Source organism: Equus asinus, chromosome 11, assembly GCF_041296235.1.
Source record: "Equus asinus isolate D_3611 breed Donkey chromosome 11, EquAss-T2T_v2, whole genome shotgun sequence".
In the NCBI taxonomy this organism is placed as follows: Eukaryota; Metazoa; Chordata; class Mammalia; order Perissodactyla; family Equidae; genus Equus; species Equus asinus.
The window spans coordinates 59,507,491-59,532,712 of record NC_091800.1 but is presented as its reverse complement, the minus strand read 5'-3'; the positions used below and the strand labels follow the sequence as shown (position 1 = coordinate 59,532,712).

The following is a 25,222-nucleotide window of genomic DNA, read 5'->3' as shown; positions in this document are numbered from 1 at the left end:
CTTTTTTTTTTTTGCTGGGAAAGATTTGCCCTAAGCTAACGTCTGTTGCCAATCTTCTTCTGTTTTTCTTTTCTTTTTTTCCTCCACAAAGGCCCAGTACATAGTTGTATCTTCTAGTTACAAGTCCTTCTAGTTCTTCTATATGAGCCATGGCCATGGCATGGCTACTAACAGATGAGTGGTGTGGTTCCGTGACCAGGAATCAAACCTGGGCCACTGAAAAAGAACACATGGAACTTTAACCACTAGGCTGGTAAGGGCTGGCTCAAAATTTTTTTTTAATCAGAAATCAACTGTAGCATTTTAAAGAAAATGTTATAAACAGAAAGAGAGAGAAGTCTATTCTCCCTTGCCCAATTGTAGTTCACTGAATAAATTGCCTTCTCCAGTCTCCTTCTATGTCTTAATCTACAGGACAATTGACACACTAAGACAACTACAGAAGGAGTAGTTGTAGATGTTCACATCGATTTCACCTAGAGGTCATAGTAATCTTTCTGAAGGTCCTCATGCACTGAAATCTGAAGAGAATTTGGGAAACATTACAAATAGGACACCACCCATCAACATAATCTCTCAACCACAACTGGGAAATCCTCTGAACAAAGAGGGAAACACAAGATTCTTTTATTATTTTTAAGGAAGAAGTTGTTTCAACACTAAAAGATAATAAGTAAATTGACAGTATTTCTCAAAATAGTTCTCAAGAGACATAGGATATTGCTTGCACATTTAAAGAAACACTTGTATCGATTTTAAGATGAACACAGCCTAATTTTTTATACTTCCAAGAGAGATGAATATCATAAAAGCAGAATTCAGGCAATACCCTCAAAGCATGTGAATGGAAGTAAACTTCTTATTCTAAAGGAGTAACAAAAATTTCTTGTATATCAACCAATGGCAGGGATTTATTTCTATCATGAGTTAGTTTTGATGAAGGTGTGAAAAACTAAAACTATGAATGATGTCAGGAATTTTAGCTCAAGAGGTGCCTTAAAAACAAAAACAAAAACAAAACACCACCAAGTGTTTTGGCCATAATCTGAAGATATTTTGGAGCCAATCATATATAAAAAACATGGTCATGATTTTACAGCCAAATGTTTTATAAAGAATTAACATCTAAATAAGCAAAGACTATGAACAATTATATTCTTTTTAAGATTTTTAAATTTCTTTAAGAAAATATTTTCAGCTCTGAAAAATATAACAAGATAAACTTGTTTTCATTTCCTTCTCATCAACAATTATTTTCCTAAATTAGCTTGGAGTTTTCTTTGAGTTGTTCAGCATTTTGTGGTATGGGTTGTGTTTCCTTGTAGACCACAATTATACCAAGTGGCAATTTGCCTAATAATCATTCTGTTTTTTGCAGGATTAAATTACAGTTATAGATTTGGAAGATACCTTAGAGATCAGTCTAAACCAACTTCTCCATATTTAGATTTTAAATAGAGAAATTGTTTGTAAACGACCCAAATACTTGCTTCTTTCCTAGCTTCTAGTTTGAAATTCTTATTATAGCCAGAGCCTGCTTCTCTGAAATGTAGGTGAAGAAATAATAAGAGGATTGGGAGAACAAATCAGGGAGAATGTTCACTCTCTGGTTTTCCAAATTGTTATTTACCATTAAGGTAATTCATTGGTTTAGCTAAAAATACTTTGTATGCATTTCATGTGTAGCTAATAAGATTGTGAGATGACATTTTGGATTCTCAGTAGAACAAAGAGGAGACTTCAGCCATATTTCGTTGGTATTGAAAATGGAAAGTATAGTAGGCACAATTAATCCTCTCATTGGCAGGTGGAGAAAAAGGCTGGGTGACTGGAATTGGGGTTTGAATTCTAGGAGAAGAGGGTTGCATTGGCAGAGGGCCATAGTTTTTGTTCCTTTTTGCTCCTGTCGTTTACAGCCGTTTTTCTCACCCTCTGTTTCACATTCTGCTAGACTCAAAGTCAACACTGGTGGTTTACGTTTGGAAAATGTGTTCTCATTATGTGGCAGGTGGAAAGGTCAAGTGTAGAGAAAACCCCAATCCTACTGAAGTGGCAGAAACATACTTCTGAAATATTACAGTTCTAATTTAATTTCTCCATAATAATAATTGCTTAATTGACATATTTCAAGTGGGTCAATTATTCTCAGGTGTCATGTTTATTTGGCAGCAAGCAAGACATAATAACGCGGTACAACGATAGATAGGACTATACATGCTGATCGGTGACTATAGAGTTACTGGTACAGACCCAGACGTAAGTTGTATTAAGGTCTTTTGTGGAGCTTTGTGAGTGGACCTAACTCCCTACCGTTTTTAAACTTTATTGATTCTTTGCAAAAGTTCACCTTTGTACTAAATAAGATGAATTTACAAATTGTACTAAATAAGATGAATTCACAAATTGCTTTTTGAGAGAGTGTTCATATACAAGTTATGGATTTTTATTCATTCATGTATTTATTCAACAGAAACTGTTCTGGGAGCTAGAGATAATACCATGGTCTTTTGCTCAAGGATCTTAACTGACCAGTAAATAAACTTGTTCTTATTTTCTCTATTATTTATGTCATATTATTTATATATCATCAAATAAACTTTATAGATAGACTCCTGCAACAATAATTGCATATAATTGTATAATTTGTAAATATATTTTTTAAAGTCAACGTACTAATTTTCTTATCTATATTGAGCTGGAGTTGTTTTTGTTAGAGAAGATGATAGGGATGGTGGTATTGTTACTTTTTTTAAAAGTGATATTAACTGGAGAGTTTTTGGAGTTTCAATCATCTCTCAAATATTGCTGAAAGCCTAAGATATAACTTACATGGAACATATTTGTGTGTAAGTTGTATAAAGATGTATCTCCATGCAAACATAAAGTCATCAGCATAGTCTCCATCTTAAAGATAACAGAATGGGAAAAGATGAGTGGCAGATTTTGCTAGTAGGTGAGAGAGGAATCAAGAGTCATTCCATTCTTGGGGAAACACAGATAAGCATCCAGTTACCCTCAAGGATTACTCTGGGTCCAGCATGTTGCATTTTCCTCTATTTGATGGAAAGTAACACATTCCAGGCTCTCTTGATGTATTCTAGGAAATATAACTTTTAAAACAATGCTAATATTTGTATTCTTCAGTGATAATTATATTATTTGCAAAAAATGGCAAATGTGTAGAATATCTTGAGATCATGTTGATGAGTCACAAATTTTACTAAAAGGACAGCAAGACAACTTTCCCCATGCACTTTCCCAAATAAAATTAGCCCAAAGTTAAATATCTGTTTCAAGTTGGCAATCTACGTTGTGGATGGGAATGTAGAGCTCTATTCCTTAAGAGTTTTCTTCCTGATATAGAGTGCTACCAAGTTTTCCTTCTTTAAACACCAATGTTTTTCTCTTCATATTTCTCTATGCTCTTTCATGGAACAATGTAATTGCCTTTTTACAATCCACAGTGATTGGCTTTACCTATGGTGATCCCCATTATTTTACAGCATTCCAGGTTATTTTCCATAGTTCAGGATTCATTTGTATTTGTCCTTTGCAAGTTATCTCATTAAATTTTTTATTTCTCCTATAATAACAAAATGGAATCAAGTGAATTTTCAGTGGAGCTATGAATGATTTTAAGGATAGTGACATTCTTTAACACTTCTCAATGACATATATCATGTGATGGAAAATATTTCAGCTAGTAAATGTGAATATAACACAACTTATTTTTACTATTACAATATGTATTTCTATTTTCCCTAAATCTGTCAAGAGGAAAATTCAGATGCTTCAGTTTAACTTATCTGCTAATAAATTTAAATTAGCACATTTTAATATGAGTCAACTAATCATAAATTTAGATTGAACTTAAAAACTAAAATGACATATGAGGCAACAGTTTGTCCTGGTCACAAAGACTGAATTCCTAGGTAAGGCTACCACGGAGAAAATATATCAGGGTTCATATTTTGTAAAGTAACCTGAGCTATTTTCACTTTTCCTAGAATATGTTCGATAGGGGAGTGACAGAAGAATCCTACCATTCAGAGAATTTCTCATTGGTGTTAGAAAACATTAGATTAGTCCCTGGCTGGGAAAAAACACTTTGCTGATTATATATTTTATAAGATTTTGCCCCTTTAGGACAGATACAAATAAACAAATCTTTTAAAATGTCAAAAACACTGTCATTTTCTAAATAGATTAATGTATGAATAGTCCTAGTGATTGTACGCCAAAGGGAATTATGAAATTGCTGGAGAAAAACTGGAAACCATAATGGTTATTCTAAACATCAATATGCCTTACAATATGCTATCCCAAAGAAGTACATATACATCACAATATGTGGTTCTGTTCTTGCAAGCATCTTCCAATATTCATAGTCCAACCGTTGGTTGCTACACTCAACTAGGAAACCAATTCTCTACCTAACAATCTCTCATAAATGATAGCTATGATGAAAATTGAAGCCAATTTCAAAAATATAAACTTCAGACATACGGATTTATGCAGAAATGATGTATTTTCCAACATAAGGTATTATGTATAGAATATTGTTAATGCTATTTTAAAGCATTTCTTGTAGATGTTACTTGATTTTTAAGAAATAAGAATATATATATGTATTCCAGAAATCTTACTGCTGTATATAATTGATTTTTCATTGGGTATTGACTGCTATGTAATTCTATATATTTGTTTTAAACTTTTTAAATATTTAAGCATCTCTTCCTGTGGCTTAGTTACCAAAATGTTTTGAAAGAAGGAAGAGATTATTTCTCATTAGTGTGTATTAGTGTTTGTGAGGATATGTTTAAAATTTTTTAAATGTAACTTGGATGAGGTCAAATTATTTTTTGTCTGATTTTGAAAAGGAACTCCTTTACATAAAGTGAGTTTAGGTTTTATGGTTTTGTGAACTGATTAGTACTTTATAATATTATAGCTCCTATATTTAATTTTAATTATTCCACATTAAAAATAAGTCATATTATGTATAAAAATAAAAATATTTTTACATGTTTCAATACAAGGACAAATAAGAAATGAATTTTCATATTTCAGCAAGATATTACACCTGTTTCTGTATCAATGCTAGGGAAGACCATATACATATATTGGGTAAAATATACACCTAAAAGTTCAATTATTTAGAATTCAGAGTCTTTGTAATTCATTATGGACTAATAGAGATATTCAAATGAGTAACCAATTAGGTAAATCTGATCTTGAACATGCATCAGATAGAACTTGAGCTTAGAGAGACTTATGGTCATCATCAGGGTACCCCTAAATTCTACCTTCTTATTGATTTAAATTTTCCCATTATTTTCGTTTGACTATCACTATTTTATTCTTTACATATTCCCTCCAAATTATCACAAAGTCTCAGAAAATTTAAAAAGCAACTTTTCGTTAGAAAACAGTCATCTTGCCATGATGGATAAAGATTGAAGTGTCATGTATTGGAGGGGTGGTTGTGGATGATCTAGGCATTCCTAATGTAAGAGTTGGTCTTTAAAGACTTTTTTGAGTCAGATAATGTAATTTGGGGAAGGTACTGATTGCAGACCATAGAAATATCATTCTTTTAGTAATAGTGGAAAGAAATAAAGAGTAACTGGGGGTCAGGAAGTGGGCTTCCTTGGCGGTAGAGAACATCCCAAGTCACAGTGCTTTCTTTGTATAACTGGAGTGAAAGCAATCTAGATAAAAAGAAGTAAAGTATTGAAAAGCATCATATGCTTTGATTGGGTGTTAAAATGTGATCACTCTATTGTTTTTATAAGTAGAGTGCATGATAAAGTAAAAATTTGTGAAAATATATTCTGGAATAAATGGAGAAAAGGAGGAAAATAAGGAAGCTGTTATGGAGATTTCAGCTAAAATTTATGTAATTTTAGGCTAGAGTTCTCCTAGGATATAGCAAAAAAGTATGTCCAGATAAGAAGATTAAATTTATAAGCCTTCTCGAAATGTGGCATTTCTGTATTTTACCAATGTGATTCAGTGGATGTTTTGGGCCCTCTATATATTGTATCGGTAGCCAAGGTACACCTGTTTTTTATTGTTTGAACAAAGTGATTCTCAATTTAATACGTACCCTATTTTAGAATCACTAATTAATTAAATGAAAAGTTTTCTTTTGAGATCACCAATACATGCCAACATTCCCGGTTTGTCCTGGACTGAGGAATTTCCAGGGATGTGGGACCTTCAGTGTTTTTAAACCGGGAAAGGCTGGGATGAACTGGGATAAATGTCTCTCCAGAGAACACACATACACGTGCTTTAAAAACTATTAATATTAGAATTGACTTTGGAAAGTGAATGGTTTCTGTATTTGCTTCACATTGTGAAGGATATAAATTTCTAAGAAGTACACTGTCTTGTTCTTTACTTTACTAAAATTAATGGCTGCTTTTTTCTTCAATCTCTGAAGTGACCTCTCTACCCGGATCTGAATCTCTCTCTCTTTTTTTTTAGGTTAAGGAACTTGGTCCTAAAATAATCACTTTAACTCTCTTCTCTGTTCTAAAGGGATCTAGCAACATGGTGATCATGTTTTCTAAATCAAAAATCAAAACAAATGATTTAGCTCTTATTAGTACAGTATAACATAATATTTGACATCAGAAATGTCCCAAATAAATCTACATATATGGCTGTGCAATTAAAAAAACCTGCAAGTTTAGGATTTGAAGTTGTCAAACAGAATCCAAATAAAATGAGTTGACTTCATAAAGAATACGTGCAGTACATTATTTTAGGCTATAAATATTCAATGCATATTTCTTCTAACACCCAGAATGTGTGTGGTCTGGCAAAGTTACTTAAAATATTTCTTGAATTTCTTTTATTCATTAAGTTAATAGAACTGCATTATTCTTATCCCATGCTTCCAATAAGTTGACTAGCTTAATCTATATAGTAATTTGACATACATTGCCTTATGGAGAGATTTTTTTTGATGCTCAATCTCAATCACAAGGTTAAATAAGAAATAGCAGTAAATACACGGGTTCATAAGCTTACTGAAACTATAGCTTTCTAGGTCATACTCTTGTGAAATAAAGGAGTGATTTGTTAGTAACAAGCTCTTACATTTATAGACTATATTTCCTTAGCCACTTCTTGGAACTGAATAATTCTAATGTAATTGTCCTCTTTAAATCAGATTTACTATAGTTATTTCCTTTACAGCATTTCAAGAATAACCATATTATTCTCCAAGGGAATATCTAATGGAGTCTTTTAGCTTGGATCTTTCCTTCAGGCCTCACTTGAGGAGATCATCTGAGAAAATAATATTAGTCCCTCTCCAAATGTCTTCATGATAGGCCATCCTCCACGATGAAGGGTGGAGGATGGAGCACAGAGGTAGAAGGGAATCTATCAAATTGTTTGCAAGCTTTCATTCTTATTGAGTCATCTTTCCACTATCTCATTAAGTGGTTGATGTATACTCAATTTTTAGATAGGATATAAAGATTTTTGTTTCCTTACTCTATTTAATTTTCTCCAGTAAAAAAGTGTCAAAGTAACTGGATACTAATAAGTTAGATATGTGCAATGAGGTTTACTAACTCTTAAAGTTTCCCAATGTAGTATCCTCGAAACCAGTGCTTAGAAAGATAAATATTTGCCCCCAGATCTCCCCTTCTTACTACTGGAATGATAACTGGTTGTTAGAGGTAATGGGGAAAAGCTCTCTTTATTTTTTTCTCCACTAAAAGTTTTGTTTTGAAAATTTACTATTTCTTTTAAGTGAGCCATATATTGCTGTGATTTTAATTGATAAGAAAAAATCAGAACTGTAAATTCTCAATAGATTAGAAATTACTATCCATGCTTTTTTTGTACTGCTTCTCTTTATAATCCATTCACTAGTTTATAAAAATATGAGAAACTATAACACTTGGGCTATATATCACGATAACACCTTCCTACATCCTGATTACTTAATTTTGAATTATCAACGTATATTGTTAAATATGACTTTCCAGTCTATTCATTCACCACATAGATATCTAGACTACGATTTACTTTTCGATCAATAGATATTTCTTGATCAATATTTTCTTAAAGAAAATTTCTAAGTTAAACATGTAATAGTCCTACTGGTCCTCTACGTTTTTAGTGTGACTGTTTGCTAAAGAGAAAGTTATCATTAGAATAATTTTCTATTATTTTTTTATGTGTATCTTGACCTAGTTGTTGCTATTTAAGAATGTAAATATAACACATATGGAATATCTGAAAATGAGGAGATACTTGTTTTTGTATGTTTGCATATTCTTTTTCTTGTTTACCTTGAGGAAGATTTGCCCTGAGCTCACATCTGTTGTCTGTCTTCCTCTTTGTGTGTGTGTGTGTGTGAGGATGATTGACCCTGAGCTAATATCTGTTGCTAATCTTCCTCTTTTTGCTTGAGGAAGATTGTCACTGAGCTAACATCTGCGCCAATCTTGCTCTGTTTTATGCAGGATGCTGCCACAATGTGGCTTGGAGAGCAGTGGTAGGTCAGTGCCTGGGGTCTGAAACTGCAAACATTGGGCTTCTGAAGTGGAGCATGCAAACTCAACCACTATGCCATCAAACTGGCCCCAACCGATCTTTCTCTTTTTGCTTGAGGAAGATTCACCTTGAGCTAACATCTGTGCCAATCTTCTTCCACTTTATTTGTGGGTCACCACCACAGCATGGCTGTTGATGAGTGATGTAGATCCATGCCCGGGAATTGAACCCGGGCTCTGAAGCAGAGCACGCCCACCTTAACCACCAGGCCATGGGGCTCACCCCCCATATTCTTTTAAAAATAATACCCTTCTCTTTTTCTCTTGCCCATATCTCTACCATTGTACTACTACATTTCTCTGTTGCCCTCGGAAACAGAACATCTTCTGGGTTTTGATACTTGCTGTCTTCGATTTCTCTTTCTTTATTTTCTCTTTAAACCCCTCCATCAGGCTTTTGTCTTTACCACTCCTCTGCAACTGCTCTTTTTAAGGTTACTGGTGACCATGACCGTCACGTTGTAAATTTTACCTTACTTTATTTGCTTTTCTCAGTCCTATCTTACTTGAGTTCTCGATAGCATTTGAAATAGATCATCATTTTTCTCTTCTTCGAACACTTTTTTTCACTTATCTTCCAGTTTACTTTCTCCCTCACTGACTGCTTTCTCTCAGTCCCTTGGTTCATTTTTCCTTGTCTGCTTAAGCTCTTCACCTTTGAGCACCCCCAGCACGTACTTCTTGCCCTTCTCTTTTCTGTATACAGTCACTGATTTGGTGTTCTTATCTGGTCCCACAAAATTGAATACCATCTGAACAGTGATGACTGCTAAATTTATATCTCCAGCCCAGACCTCTTTCTCAAACACTGGACTCATACATTTATCTGCAGAATTGCATTTCCACTTGGATATCTAGTAGACATCCCAACATACTATATACACAACTGGCCTCATGGTACTTCCCCTCAAACCAACTTGTTTTACAACCTCCAGCACTGTAAAAATTGACAATTCAAGTTGCTCAGGCCAAAGTTTCTGATATCATTCCTAATTCCTTTCTTTCTGGCACATGCCATGTCCAATACGTTAGCAAATTTTGTTGGCTCTACTGAAAAAGCAAGTCTAGATTCTGACCTCTTCTCCCAGTTCCACAGTTTTCACCTTGGGAAACCACTCTCATATGTCCTATCTCATTTACATTACTGCAGTAGCCTCCTGATTGGTCTTCCCACTTCTGCCAGTCTGCCACTCCTGTTCACCTAACTTCCACATACTCTTGTAGCAACCAAGGAATCCTTTGGAATGCAATTTAGATCATACCATAGCTCTGCTCCAAACTTTTAATTACTTCTCATCTTATGCAGAGGCAAGGCAAAGTCCTTAGAAAGGCCCACTGGCATTCCGTGATTTGTATTATGACCTTCTCTGACCCCGTTTCTAATTGCTGAATCCATGTCTTATTCTGTTACCAAATGCAGGCCTTCCTGCTCTTCCTCAGAAGTGTTAGGTATGTACCTGTTCTGCTTCAGGTCGTCTGCACTTCCTTCACCCTCTGCCGGGAATTCTCAGTCATAGAATACCTCCATGGCTGGCTCCCTCACATCCTCAATGTCTTTGTTCAAATAGACATCTGTTCAGGGAGGTTTGCCATACTGCATTTAAAATTGTAGTTTCTGACTGCCACATACCCTATCTCTTTCCCTTGTCTAATTAGTTTTATGCCATAGCATCATCACCATATTAATAATTTATGTATCTATATCTTCTGCCTTTTAACAATTTTTGTTTTTATTGAGATAAAGTTGACATATAACATTGTATTGTATTAGTTTTAGGTGTACAATGTAATGATTTAATATATGTATAGATGGTGAAATGAAAACCACAATAAGTGGTTTAGTCAACATTCATCAGCATACATAGACAAAAGATTTTTTCTTGTGATGAGAACTTTTAAGTTTAACTCTCTTAGAAACTTTCAAATATATGGTATGGTATGGTATTATTAGCAATAGTCACCATGCTGTACATTTTATCCTCAAAATTATTTATCTTGTATTTGAAAGTTTGTAACTTTTATATCTCATATTTGAAAGTTTGTAACACCGTCATTCATTTTGCACTCCCACCCCCACTTCCCATCTCTGGCAACTACCAATCTGTTCTCTGTATTTTTGTTTGTTTGTTTGTTTTTCTGTTTGTTTAGATTTCACATATAAGTGAGATCCTACAGATTTATCTTTCTCTGTCTGACTTATTTCAGTTGGCATAATGCCCTCAAGGTCCATCTATTATGTCACAAATGGAAGGATTTCATTCCTTTTTATGGCCAAATAATATTCCATTGTATGTATATATATATCTATATATCTATATGTCACATTTTCGTTATTATTCTTTTATATTTCCCATTGCTATGATCTAAGTTTTATGAGGGAATTTTTTTCTACTTTGTTAGTATATCTCCAGTGTCTAGAATAGTGCCAGTCGGACCAAAAGCGCTTAAACAGTTATTGAATGTATTCATTTATTTATTGACATAATTTTCCCAAGTCTTTAAAGATTTAAGATTGTCTTTAAGATTTAAGTTGTCAATTTAAAAAAATCCACATGCATCCAATTCATTCAAAAAAATATCTTTTCCCACACTTTCTATGTGCCAAGCCTTTTGTCAGACATGTTGGTTAAAGAGAACAAAACTCAGGATCCTCATTCTAGGAGCTCCCTTCTGATTGAGATTCAGTCATGTTAATAAACCTTTGGGGTCACTCTGTGGAAGTTGTAGAGCAAGGAGAAGCCATGTATAAGGTGGTATGAAAATAGGAGTGGACTTGAAATCTCTGTGTACCTATTTAACTTCCTAAACATCACTTTATCCTAGGTCCTCACTTGTAAAATAAGGATAAAACCTTCCTTGTGGTATTTTACGGGGAAAAACTCTGGAAATGAATATAGACCAGCTAGCTCTGGTTTGGCATATGGTAAACACAAAATTAAACTTAGTCTATTTCCTCTGCATTATTAGCTTCTACCACATGATGGTATACATAATTTCTCAGCATTAATGCATCAAATGGTAAAAATAATAGTCACATGTAATTATAAAATTTCAAGGTTGGAGTAATACTGTAGATAACCCAAAATCTCATAAGTAATGAGAGTCATTGAAGTCTTTTGAATCAATTAAAATTAATTTTTTTGAGTAGGATATACAATAGATCAGACAGGAGGAAATGAAAGAAGGGATACCAGTTAGGTTATGCTAATATTTCACAAGAATATTAGTGCTAGTTTTAAGAGGTCAAAAAAAACCCCATGAACATGTGAGAGAGATATTGTGGGTGTAGAATCTGCTGGACTTGGAAAATTATTACATATGTTAATAGGGAAGACATAAGATTAGTCAGAAATGACACCATGGCCTTGATCCTAAGGCAAGACCTCAACAAAGACAGAGAAGATTAAAAATATTAGCTGGTTATGGGGTGAATGGTGAAGAGACATGATGAATATAATTTGAAATAATTGTAAATATAATGAATTTGACAAACACAGTAGACTGTTATTTCACACAGGTCAAAAAAAAAAAGATTAGAGGCCACACATAGGACTTTGGGGGTATACTGGAAGAAAGGAGAGATTTAAAAGCATGAATAAGAATTGCCAAGAATAAACACATTTATAGAATTATCAAGAAGGCCATAGGCAGAGGACAACAGGGGTAATTGGTAATTCTACACGAACAAATTTAAAAATGGAGGGATTTTTTCCAAATAGGATTTCTTCAGAGATAGGAAGGAAGTAAGCAAGGGATGGAGGAAGGAAAAGGAAAGGTAAGGCTATAAACATTGTGCACAGGAAGGAAGCCAAATATAAAGGGAAAACTTATCTTGGAATCTTTGAATACTTTGATGGATGTGGTGTTTTCCTAGGAAACCATATCTTTTCTACTGATAAATCTGACAAATAATTTAGTGAGAAATGCAAATTCATAACTAGCTTCACACTCATTTTCCACTGCACAAGGTGGAGAGAGAAGAGAACTGTCAGTGGATTAGCCTATATTAGGTCAAAAATCAGGACAGTTACAACAGACAGCTTTGGACCAGAGCTGCTCTATTTCTTTCATGAGTCCAAAGCATTTGTGCCTTTGTGGTCCCCCTTCTCCATTAAAAAACTATTGAAAATTATATGTTATGTTTGTGTGTTTTAAAGACAAATATATTAATGATATATATTAAAACATTTTCTTCTATTTAAAAGTTCAAATTTTCTTGAGTTCAAAAGAAATTAAAACAGCTCATGGGTTGTTACAAGTGGTTTGGGCCCTCAGCACTGTGCCTAATGGGTCAATTTTCTTTGCTTTAGTACATGTAACAAAGAAATTCAGCTTCCTGCCTTTCTCTTCAAAATCAGGTAATACTTCCGCATATTAAAGATGCGGGGTCTATTGAAGCTGTCAACGCTGGCTGCATTTGCCTAATCTACTAGGGTGATTCTATTTTTCGTTTGTTTTGTTTTGTTTTTTAATTTTATTTTCTTAAAGTGGAGTGAAGTAGACATGAAATAGGCTGCAGAAGTCACCTAGAGGTGCAAAATAGATATATTTAAAGATGTATATGCAAACTTGAACTTGCTAACGATTGTTCTTTTCCACCTTCTTTGCAAATTACATCAATTGACTGTGTTGTGAAAGCATTTTACGGGTATGAGAATCATTGTTCAAACCTATAAAATGTGCTCCGTGGACCACTGGAATCCCAGTTACACCTGGGATGTTATATACAATATAGATTCCCCCCATCAAATCAGAATTTCTCAGGGTGGAATCCAGGAAATTCATTTTAACAATATCTCCAGGTGGTTCTCATGGATTTAAAATGTGAGACCCAGAAGTCTAATTGTAAAATTTCTTGAGAATCTGAGATTTTATGATTTTAGAAGCAATACCTTTAAAAAAATGAAGTGTGTGGGCTGGTGGCGCAGTGGTTAAGTTGTTCACTTCAGTGGCCCGGGGTTCACCAGTTCGGATCCCGGGTTGGCATTGGATGTTAGCCCAGGGCTAATCTTCTTCAAAGAAAAAAAAATGAAGTGTGCACCAAGGCAATATATGAGAAATAAAGTGGTCCAGACTATGCTCTTTGAGACTTATTTTACCAACTGAGTACAAAAGGAAGGTAACTTCCTTTGTCCCTCCTTTATTTTTGCTATTGAAGTCAGGAGAATTGCTCCTCAGTCACATATGTAGCCTAATCGCTGCTGTCAGAGAAGTTTGCTAGGCTTGTTTAAGTGTGCACAGGGATGCTACTTAATAGATTCCTGTGGAGTTGATGGCCCGCTTGCTGCCTTGATCTAGGGCCTCTGGGGTTCACTCAACACTTTGATGGTGCACTAAATGGCACCTGACTCTCTGTAAGAGTTCAAGAATCTTTCTTGTTGTTTAATTCATTCCCAGGAAGCAACTTTGGAATACGGGAGACTAGAGTTTATATCTCTGGTGTAGTTACTTCACTTGTGCAAATAGATGTATTTTAAAAAATACTATCTCCCACATGAGACCAGATAATGAGAAGGCCTGCTGAGAGATTTTTATTCTTTACAAAAAAGGACAGAATTTTTTCTGTTTCTAAAGATAGATTTGTTTTCTACTTATTATCATAATATATGCCTGTAGAAAATTTGGAAGCACGTAAGTGGATAGAGGTGATATCAGAAACCTCTACAATCTTACTGCTTAGATCTACCCACTGTTAACACTGGACTGTTCTCTCTGAAGGTCTTTGCTGCATTACACGCACACATATATTCATACGGTTGAGACACACTGTATTTACAATACAGTCCTTTTAAGATAATATAAAATTATTTTAAAATATTTTTATCAGTCATGTATTTTGTCAGTTACTCTATATTTTGGATTCATAGCATAATTATAGATTGTTACTGAGAATTCAGGGTCTTTCTAACTCTGCTTCATAACGGATACATATTTAATTGTATTTCTCACTATTTCCTTAGGAAAATAAAGTAATTAAAGTATACTTGTTGAAAATAAGGGTATTTTTCCAACTACCAATACGTTCTGTAAAATCGATTTTCATAATCTTACATTTTTATTGCAAAACTAACACACACAAGTCCTGAGAGGAAACACTTGTCTCTTGACATTTGGAGATATTTGATTCAATGACTGAAAAAAATTCTATGCTAGTGGAATCTATAGCAACTATTAAATTGACATATTGAGAAGTAAGAGAAAGAGTGGTATTTCAAAATGCTCACTATATGGTTAATATCATGTCATGGCTTTAGAAAGCCTTATAGTAAAGAAAATCATTAGATTACTAAATATTAAGCAGCTAGTGGTAAGTATAAATACTGCATGTGACAGAACTTTACATAAATAGGGAAGACAAGCATAAACAAGAGAAAATTAAGACACAGATTTGAAAAGAAAGGAGCTTTATAAATCCTAAGGCAGTAGAAAGAGATTTGAATTTGTCACATATTGCTAAGGTGGATACATATTTTGTTGATGCAGAGTGATAAAGAATCTTGGATAACTACGAGTTACATATGGTATGATCATAAAAAGATTCAAAGATAAAACTGAGAAGAGAATTTAAGACTCCACCCCCAATCTCACCCACGAAAGGCAAAAGAAAAAAGTCTTTTTAATGAGGTGCTTATGTGTTCTAAAATAGATGAAAAAGAAAGAGGAAATTTTAGGAAGGGAAAGGATCCATAAAAAGTGATCAGTATTAGGAAGCTAGCTATGTCCAAGGGTTTCTTTTTGTCTTCTTCTCCCCAAAGCCCCCCAGTACATAGTTGTGTATTCTAGTTGGAGATCCTTCTGTCTCTAACATGTGGGATGCCACCTCAGCATGGCTTGATAGGCAGTGCTAGATCTGCACCCAGGATCCTAACCAGATCAAAATCCTGAGCCACCGAAGTAGAGTGTGTGAACTTAACCACTGGGTCACAGGGCCGGCCCCCAAGAGTTTCTAAAATTTGGTTTTCTGAAAGGCCGAATAAAGGGGATAGGTGTACTTTACCATTGCCCAGAGGGAGATAATTTTTAGTCTGCTTTGTCCTTGTTCTATGAGGAGAATGCCTCGTTAGTTGGTCCTGGGGATTCAGGTCCTTGAACCCAGTTAGTTTAGTAAACTGGACAATTTCAGCACAGCCACCCAGGATCCTTCCTAGCTGGGGCCAACTCAAAAATGAGCATATTGATCTTCACAAACTGGGCTGGACTGTCCAGTATGTCTTCCTATTCAGAATCACATGCCTCTGACAGCAAAACATGTCTTAGATCTAGTTTTCAGCTCAGTCACTATCAACATTGCCTTTTCATAAGAAAAGAAAACATAAGACCAGCATATAAATAGAATATGAGCTTCTCAGATCTGAGTTCTCTGAAAACAAAGTGGTCTAGCATTTCAATATATCAAAAATGTAAGCAGCCTAGTCAAGATTGTCAAAGTGAAGTGGAAAGTTCACATTTATTTTAAGATTCAATTATGTAGACATTTGATCTCATAATTGTGTTCTCAATCGGGTACAGAATCAGATTCATGTTTTTCAGAGAAGTGTTAGTATACAATAAATTGTATGGTTACAAAACATAGTCTCAAGATAGATATTCAGTCAGGTTTCTTAAACAGTTCATCATCTGTTCCTAGAAGCAGTATTCAGCACTCATTGTCCAAGTTGAATTGTGAACAAAGGAGCCTGGAATGTAACTATTTCACCTGCATAGAAATGATACTTACTGCAATGGCTCTGCCCTGGGCAGGGCCTGGCTTGGGGTTGGATAGTGACATAAGGGCTGGAAAGCTGCTGAAGCCTTCAAAGACTGCAAAATAAGCAAAGGAAGTGCTTTAAGGAGAAAGTGAAGCAGAATGTTAAGTGATTCCGCAGAGCTTTATGATGCCTGAAAATTCCTGGGGCAGACTCAGGAATCTGACATAGAATGGAGATAGGGTGTTTTTGTATGATGGAAAGGATATAGCAACAGATCCTGCAAGAGTAGTTGCTATTAGAATCCAGAGAAGCCTCTTTGCCTGTTTGCATGTGGTTTTTGATTTTTAAAAATTTAATTCAATGATATCAGATATACCTCCTTCAACTTAAAGATATAGTAACAAATAATAGCTTACCCAGCATTCACCAAATCCAGCCCTAAGACATGGTCCCTGCTCAGATGTATCACATAGGGTAAACCAACAAACTAGAAACAAGTACTCCAGATTACAAAGAGAACAAATTAAGTGTGTTCCAACATTACTTTCCAAACAATAAAATCTGCTAGCCCATGGAGTCGTCACCTAAAGGAGGTAAGTGAGGTACATCACTAAAATCACTTACAATTTGTTGAGCAAAATAATAGGAGAACACTTTGGAGGACGTAAGCAGGAAGATGAAAAGTTCTCATCTTCTACTTCAAACCCATGTCATCTTAATTTGATTCTTCATATTGCTCTCTTTATATGCTCTTTTTTCACCTCCAGTCGAAATATAAATATATGGAAGTACTTTTTATTTTCCACGTACACATGATTATATTTTGCCAGTTTTTTGAGGTAGGATATATGATACAATAGGCTAAAGACTAATATATGTGTTTTAGCTTTTTATATTTTTTTATCAGTCATTTTCAGACGTTAACACATGCTCATCACGCTAATACATTTGATTTTTGTAACAGTCTCATTCCTTTGAAATCAGTCATCCTCACTATGGCTTGTTAGCAAAAAGTAACTGCTAAGGGAATTTTCCTTACACATTGGAAGTGGAGAATCATTCTCTGTCAATGCAATTGTCTTCAATTCTGATAGTTTTAAAGTGGGCTTACATAGTTACCACAATTGCGATTCTCGTACCGAATAGTTCAAAGTTATGATTCTTGTGAAGTTGCACATTAGGATAATCTGACCAGTGTCGTTTGAGAAAGTGCATGGATATTGAGATGTTTTAAGAACATTTGAATATAATATGACTTGGCAGTGGTCCACATCAACATATAAGAGATGAGAAAAAAATTAACAGTTTGTAATCCTTTAAATGAGATTTCTTAGGATGCAATTCTCAAGTTGATGGAAATTTACCTGTAATTTGATGAAGACTAAACTATTTTTAAAGCCCCACTGATGAAAAAAGAAAATTGCATTGGAGAAATTTAGGAATGTAAAAATCTCAGAAATTTGCAATTTTACATCTTTAGAAAAAGTTTATTATAACCTGTATCCAAGCTTTCAATAATATTTCTATTAATCCTTTATATATTATTTTATACAAAGTACAATCACATATATTATGCCATGAAGTTTTCCCAACATTATGAGTTATTATCACCATTCGGTAGATAAGAAGATGAACCTTAGTGATATTAAATTACTCAGTTAGTAAATGGTACAACTAGGATTAGAACCCAAACTTGCCACTCCTTGATGTCCTGTCCTTTTCTGTATTGTAAATAAACATTTTGATCTTGTCAATCTACAAAAACAGAAACCAGTTTCAGAGTCAACCCATTTATTCGGGTTCAAAGAATTGCAATTCAGGGAGCGCACATGCGCGGATGCAGGAAGAAACTCTAATAGCGTCCCACTAGGGAGTAAAAGTCAGAGGCTTTTAAAGGCGAAGAAGGGAGTTTGTGTTACAGAGAATTTTACCTGAACTTGGAGGCAGAGAGCCAGTCTTGGCTAAACATTGATTGGCTATTGATTCTATCTTCAGAAAGTCCTCAATCCTCAGTCTTCGTGATCAGGATGTCCGTTCTCCTGCTGAGTTCTCAAAGAATTGCTTATAAAACAATTCCCATTTCGGCCCAGTCCAAAGGTTTGGCCAATTCAAGGTTCTAGACAGCACAGCAGTTTCTCTGGAAAGGCAGCTCCGACTCCATTTTAAAACGTCTCCAGAATAGTCAATTTTGAGAATCTGATGAGATCAGCCTTAGTTGGTTCACATGTATAGAAAATCAGAGGACTCTCTAGTACGTTTTGAACTTGTACCTGTTATTGAAATATATGCAATTTGGCCCCATTCCTACTCTTCCATTCCAAACTTCCACTTTACTCTCATAGACATCTTAATTTTTAAAAACAATGAAAAAGCTCGAGCTGTTGTCTGCTGGAAATACCTTTCCTCACTACAGCCTCAGCAGATGACTTGTAATTTAGCCCTATTTTGAAATCTTCGTATTACAAATAGTCCTTTTACTTGAAGGAGAGTTTATTCAGTCAAAGGTAGAGGGTCCTATATACAAATGAGGTGAAGTTTCCTGACATACTCCTATAGAGAGATTTTTTTAAATAATAAAATAACAAGAACCCCATCATTTTCTGAAGCTAAAATTAAAATGGATGGCTTGAAAATCTTGACATATGATAAACATGGTCATTGTGTCAGGGCGGCTTTTGCTGACCTACACTCTGCTGGATTTCCTTATAATAAATATTCAGCTCCTTCCTTTTCTTTAAAGTGTACCATAACAATAGTAATTTACAAAAATGAAATGTGTTAATTTGCATAAGAGCAAGAATTGTATTTAGAATCTATCATGTTCAACACAGTGTATCTGTTACATAATAGGCATTCAGGTTCAATATATGAATGAATCATCATGTGAATAGAAGAATGAATGAAAAACTCAGCTGTTCTAGATCCTAATTCTAACCCAGGTGCATATTTGAACAAGTGACTTCTAGAACACTCTCCTTCACCACCTAAAAACATGTCCCAATTAACAATGTCCTTGCAAAGATCAAATGAAATGAGATAGAAGTCTACGTAAAGCTGTATGTACATTTTAGGTTATATTGAAAATACACTAGAAGTTCTTTGAGATTATTTCAATTCCACAGTTTTAGGTCAAATGCTAACATTATTAGCAGTGCTCAGAATATCTTCTTTGAAAGGAATATATGCACATTCATTTTTTATTTTAAAAATTTCTATATTGGTACACATGTTTATTTGTGGTTTTATTTTTAAGCATTTTAAATATTTCTTCCTTAGAACTGTTTCCTCTGTATTTCTACAGTATAAAATATGTTAGGTTTTTAAAGGTCAAATCGATCCATTAGTTAAATTATAAACCTAGTTGTTTAATCTACCTGCCTCATTCTTCATAGATTTCAACTAGGTCATTGCAATGATTATTCCCATGATTTGGATCAGGAAACTTGGAGGCTAAACACAGTGTCTATTATCCTGGGCCAACAATATCTATTAGTACTACAATCTATTTAAATTTTTGTACTTGTATTTATATATACATATTTTTTATTCATTGTATGAAATTTATGCAAGAAGATTTTTATTTTAGGAAAAACAGTGATTTTTATAGGAACCAAACTAAAATGAAGTGAAATACTTGTGGTACAAGGAAATTTGAAATACATGATACTTCACATTGTGCTGTTAGTAGGTCCCAGCTAAACTGGGTTTAAAATATTAGAAAGAAATGGATTTTACTTTTCTTTTTCACACAGAGAATGATTTGCAATAGGCAATATATGCAAAACTGATATTGACCCAAATACTTACCTTTTATAGAAAATGCTTTACAGGCTTTTTTCAAAGGCTATTTTCTTCTGCAATACTGCCAAAATCAATGTGATCTTAATTTGGCCAAAGTATTCCAGTCATCATATTAGGAAAAACTGCACAGTTGCGTGCTCTTTACCAAATTTCAAGAAATTACCAGAATTTGTATGCTGTACTTCTGCCATTCTGTGCAGAAAGCTCATTTGTTAAAGACAAAAAATGTTGCACTCTTTTTTTTTTAATGTAGAGTATTTGCTTTATGAGGGCAGTAAAAGGGATAAGAAAGTAAAGCCCACTAAATTTATCATGGCAAATTAGAAAGATTTTATATATTCTATTAGCTTACTAAGTCAAACTTTACCTATTCTAATCCTAAATAGATTACTTTCAAGATAATAAATTAACAGTATTTAAGAAATAATGTGGGGCTGCCCTTGTGGCCGAGTGGTTAAGTTCGAGTGCTCTGCTTCAGTGGCCCAGGGTGCGGATCCTGGGCGTGGACATGGCACTGCTCATTAGGCCACATTGAGGTGGTGTCCCACATGCCACAACTAGAAGGACCCACAACTAAAAAAATATATATATACAACTGTGTACTGGGGAGATCTGGGGAGAAAAAAGCAGGGGAAAAAAAAAAGATTGGTAACAGTAGTTAAGTGAGGGGCCAATCTTTGAAAAAAAAAGAAAGAATGAATGTGTGCTAATGAGCTGATAACAGTTTGTTTGATGAAGATGATTTTGGAACTTCCCTAGCACTTCCTCCAACGAGTTGATGGAGAAATTTACTAAAAATTATATGGCAGATCATTAAATCACTTTGATTTTATTGGAAGATAAGAAATCAAAATGTTTAGATCTTTAAACTGCATATTTAGAGATGGCTTTCATTTAAACATTTTATAACTTCTTTGTTTCTGTTCAACTTTTTCTCCATAATTTACAAAAAGAAAAGTAAATATTGAAGTCCATAAAGTACAAATTGATCTGCCATTCAATTACATACCCATTTTTAACCTACTTGTCTCCTTCCTAAAACTTTTGGGGATTGTATTTGAGATATTTATTCCCAGGACATCCATAGAGATGTTCCAAAAGACATGCCTGAAACAGGAAACCATAACCAAGGGTTGTTCCTCTTCCTCCTCTGTCTTCTCCCATTCCTCTTCTTCCTTCTTCTTTCATTACTACTTTTGGGATTGAGCTGACTTCACAGTCAGGTCAGAGGCACATTCTCAAGAAACCGCTGTTCCTTCAATCCATTTATTCATTCATTCAAATGTTTTTTTGAGCCATATTATTTGTGAGGCATGATTCTAGGGACTGCAGATATTAGAATGAAGACAATGTTCAAACTCTCTGCTTTCATGAAATTAACTTTTAAGCCGATAAAAAACTTAAAAACAATAGTAAATTTCATTTAATATAACACGATTTGACAGTGCTATAGAAAGATAATAAATTGAATAAAAGGATAGAATGTGATAGAGGTGAGGTGTGCGTGTATGCAAGAATGGTGCTATTTCAGCCAGAATGCTCAGAGAAGGTCTCTTGTTGAAAGTGATAACTATGCAGAAACCTGAAAGGTGAAGAGAAGGAGCTAGTGTGGCCAGCTGTTTGCCAGCAGGATTTTAGACAATACCCTCAGAGGGGAAAGTGGAAAACTAAGAAACCCAGTGTAGCTGATCAGTAAGGGAGTGTGCAAGTGGATGAGGTCAGAAAGAGGCAGGAGCCTGCAGGTCGTGGTGATCAGTTGTACAAGACGAGTTAAAAGTAAAAGATCTTTTCTGTATAAAATGGAATTGATACTTACTAAATTCTTCACAAGTGCATCAACGGATATCATGAAAACCATATGGAGATGGACAGCTGACATCTTGTAGATTCATTTTGATTATTAATCAAACGGGAAGTATCAGAAAGATGGGACCTTTTCCTTCAGCAGCTGTGCTAGTCTGGTTAATGTTTAACTCAGTATTTCGTGATCAAGGTAACTATCCCTGAGCTAGCAAATATAAACTATTTGGCATGTGTCTAAGAGAGAACACCCATGGAACTCATACTCTGTAACTTCACCTGGATTGTTTATCAGGGTACGCCGTATTTGTCCCTGGTCCTCTCCGTCTCTCCTTCTTCGTAATGACTGTTTAATTTACATTCTCCATGGATGCCTATTCTACCTCCAGCTCACTTTATCTCTGCTGAAGACAGTCTTTCAAATAATCAAGAAAAATATAGATCGTCAGTCAGAGTTCCTTCAACTTACTTTCCTCTCTGCCTTTGGAATCAATACAATATTTATGTTCTTCCCTCTGGGCTTAAAGCAAGAATTTCCTTCCTTTTCCTTTCTTTCCAGAACAATCTGTTCACCTGCATTCTGAATCCCATCCCACAATGCCTTATCTGAGAGTTTAATTCTTAGCTCAGTTTCTCTCATAAACCATCAGTGCCCATCCCTGCCTCCCTCACTCTTTGCCTCTCTTTTCTCCTCCCTCCCACTTTCTTTCTTTCCCTGTTACCTCTGGTTTTTATTTGAAGAGGTGACTCCTGTTTAAATCTTTGTCAGCATAAAACAAAATAACCAAATAGTGAAAATCTTTCTAATCTACTGCCCTTCCCTCAAAACCTACTGTGCTGTTTGCTCTTTCCTTTTACTGTGCAAACCTCTTGATATAATGGTCTACTTTACCTACCTTTATTTCCACAAACCTGATTTACCTTTCATCACATAATATGAAGGTTCTGCTTTTATCTCATTTTTAAAATGCCTTCACTAAATTTATCACTTTTCCATATTCTTTTAGAAAGCTTTACTACTTTTTGCTAAATCCAGTGGCCCATTTTGATTCTCATTCTTTAGACTTCTTCTAGTATGTGACATTGCTGACCATCTTTATGGGAAATATTTTTTAACAGCTTTATAGAAGGATAATTGATATACAAAGAACTGCACTGTACAATTTGGTGAGTTTGGACATATGCAAACACCTTTGAAACCATCACCACAAACAAGATAATAGACGTATCCAACTCCTCCCAAAGTTTCCTGTGTCTCTTTTTTGTTTGTTTGTTTTGCCATAAGAATACTTTACATAAGATCTACCCTCTTAAATTTTGAAACGCACAATACCATGTTGTTAACTATAGGCACAGTATTACACAGCGGATATCTAGAACTTATCCATGGAACATAACTGAAATTTTATACCCATTCAGTGGAAGAAGAGTAGACACCTTTTCTGTTGCTGCCCTAATTGCAGCCTACTTTAATAGTTAACTGATGATACCACTCCTGGCTTCTCCCTAATCTTGGTCTTTATTAATTCTTAAGTTTTAAAACAAAACAAAACAAAACAAAACCCTTCCACTCTCATTCCTATAACAAAACAAAACAATCTCAACCACGTCTGGCATGCCCTGTCAAGTCCTTACACAACAAGTCTTCACAAATTCACTTCAGACCATGACTATAACTACACAGAACTCACTGATCCACAAATATGTCACTTATTTTCTTTGCATAAACTGTTCCCATAGCCTGGAATGTCCTTTGACACCTTAATCATCTGGCAAAATCCTAGTTATCCTCGAGGCCTGGATTACACATCATCTCACACATCACATTTTTTGCCAAGTCTTTTGTGAACATTCCAGGCCTACTTAGCTTTCAAGTATAATGAAAAAAACATGAGTTTTGGAATGACTCAGTTTAGATTCAACCACTGGTAGTCAAGAATCATATTTCAATTTTTTAAAGTTCTCTGAGCCTCCATATCTTTCGTCAAGCACCAAAATAGTAATATCAGTATTATTAGGTTGTGTTGCTGATTAAAGGAAAGATGCGCAGATTACAAAGTGACCTGTGTAGATTTGGGCACATAGAAAGCAGATAATAAATAATTTGTTCCCTCCTTTATAAGGCCTTTCAGTATTTTTATTATTGAATTTTTATAATTTAGTTATAATTGCATTACTATATATCTGCCACCTTCTTAGTACTATGTTCTACTATCTTTTAATTCCTGGGTATAGTACTGGGATGGGAGCAAAGCAGATTCTCCATCTATGTTTGACAGATGCATGAAGTAATAGATTCTAAGAGGCAACAGTAGAAGGGAATCATTTGCTTCTCATCAACACCCATTATTTCTTTATGCTTTAAATTAAGATATAATTTCTACTGGCTCTCTATATTTATTATATGGACATTTTTACTGATGTTTTAATGAAAAACATTCTTTTAAAGAAACTAAAGTGACTGTATTATAGAACTTACTTCCATCATAAAAACAAAACAACAATACAAGCTACTTTAATTGAAAGATATTTTAGATACAGATCTCTGAAGAGCAAATAGTATCATCACTTAGTCATGACCTTTACTCCAAATCCTAAGCCAAGAGCTCCAGCATCCCCAAAGCCAGTCAACCCAGATGTAACAAGACAACCACATTATCATTGAAGGACACGATTCAGGAAAAGATCTAAATGTTGCCTACAGTAATTTAGTCCTGATTTTTTAGGGGCAATTTTGGATAATACTTGTCTAGTACAAATTTCTAATCAGAGAAATGTGCGTGTGTGTGTGTATTCTCTGTAGGAAAAATAGGACATCCTATTTTTGTTCATTTTATTTTACTCTTGCAGAAAAGTTTTGCTCTAGGAGTTTTTGATTTGAGGCAGCAGACACTGAAACACATAGAGGTCAAGAGAAATAAGAAAAAGAATCAATGAGATGTGGCAGATTCACGTTTTGCATTTATATTACTCATAAAGAAATGCTGTAGAATATGGTAATATATTTAATAGGGAGGATCTTGAATTAATGTTCTGTTTTCTAAGAGGAAAAATTAAAAGGTTATTTTCTCCAAAACACAGAGAGAATGGATAATGTTAAATTACCATTTAAAAATTGAATTTTCATAAGCAAGAAGAGGATATAGAAAAAAATGAAGCTTAAAATATGTTTATGTAATTTTGAGTCTGTTTAAAAGGTCAAGACAAGACATAACTAATTGAGAAAAAATTTATCTATGTGCTTTAGACAGCTGTTAAACCAAAAATGAACTTTCGCTGTTCCGTTCCAGACTGTATTCTAACTCAAATGATAGCCCATTTGGTAGATTTATTTTGATATTGTCTATTACA

General features: G+C 34.5%; 1 long non-coding RNA gene across 4 annotated transcripts in view; it reads right to left on the bottom strand.

The window, feature by feature from the left end:
• The window catches only part of LOC123289733 (uncharacterized), a 62,888-nt gene extending 40,872 nt beyond the window's left edge, over nt 1-22,016 (bottom strand). Inside the window, exons 1-3 of one of the 4 annotated variants that reach the window (XR_011506623.1) lie at nt 21,888-22,011; nt 18,202-18,540; nt 16,300-16,382 (exon numbers count right to left, since the gene is read on the bottom strand). This is a non-coding gene — a long non-coding RNA (uncharacterized lncRNA). Of the gene's footprint in view, nt 1-16,299; nt 16,383-18,201; nt 18,541-21,887 lie in introns of all 4 variants that reach the window. The other 3 variants (XR_011506625.1, XR_011506624.1, XR_011506627.1) reach the window with 3 other exon arrangements.
• Between the last annotated feature and the right edge of the window lie 3,206 nt (nt 22,017-25,222).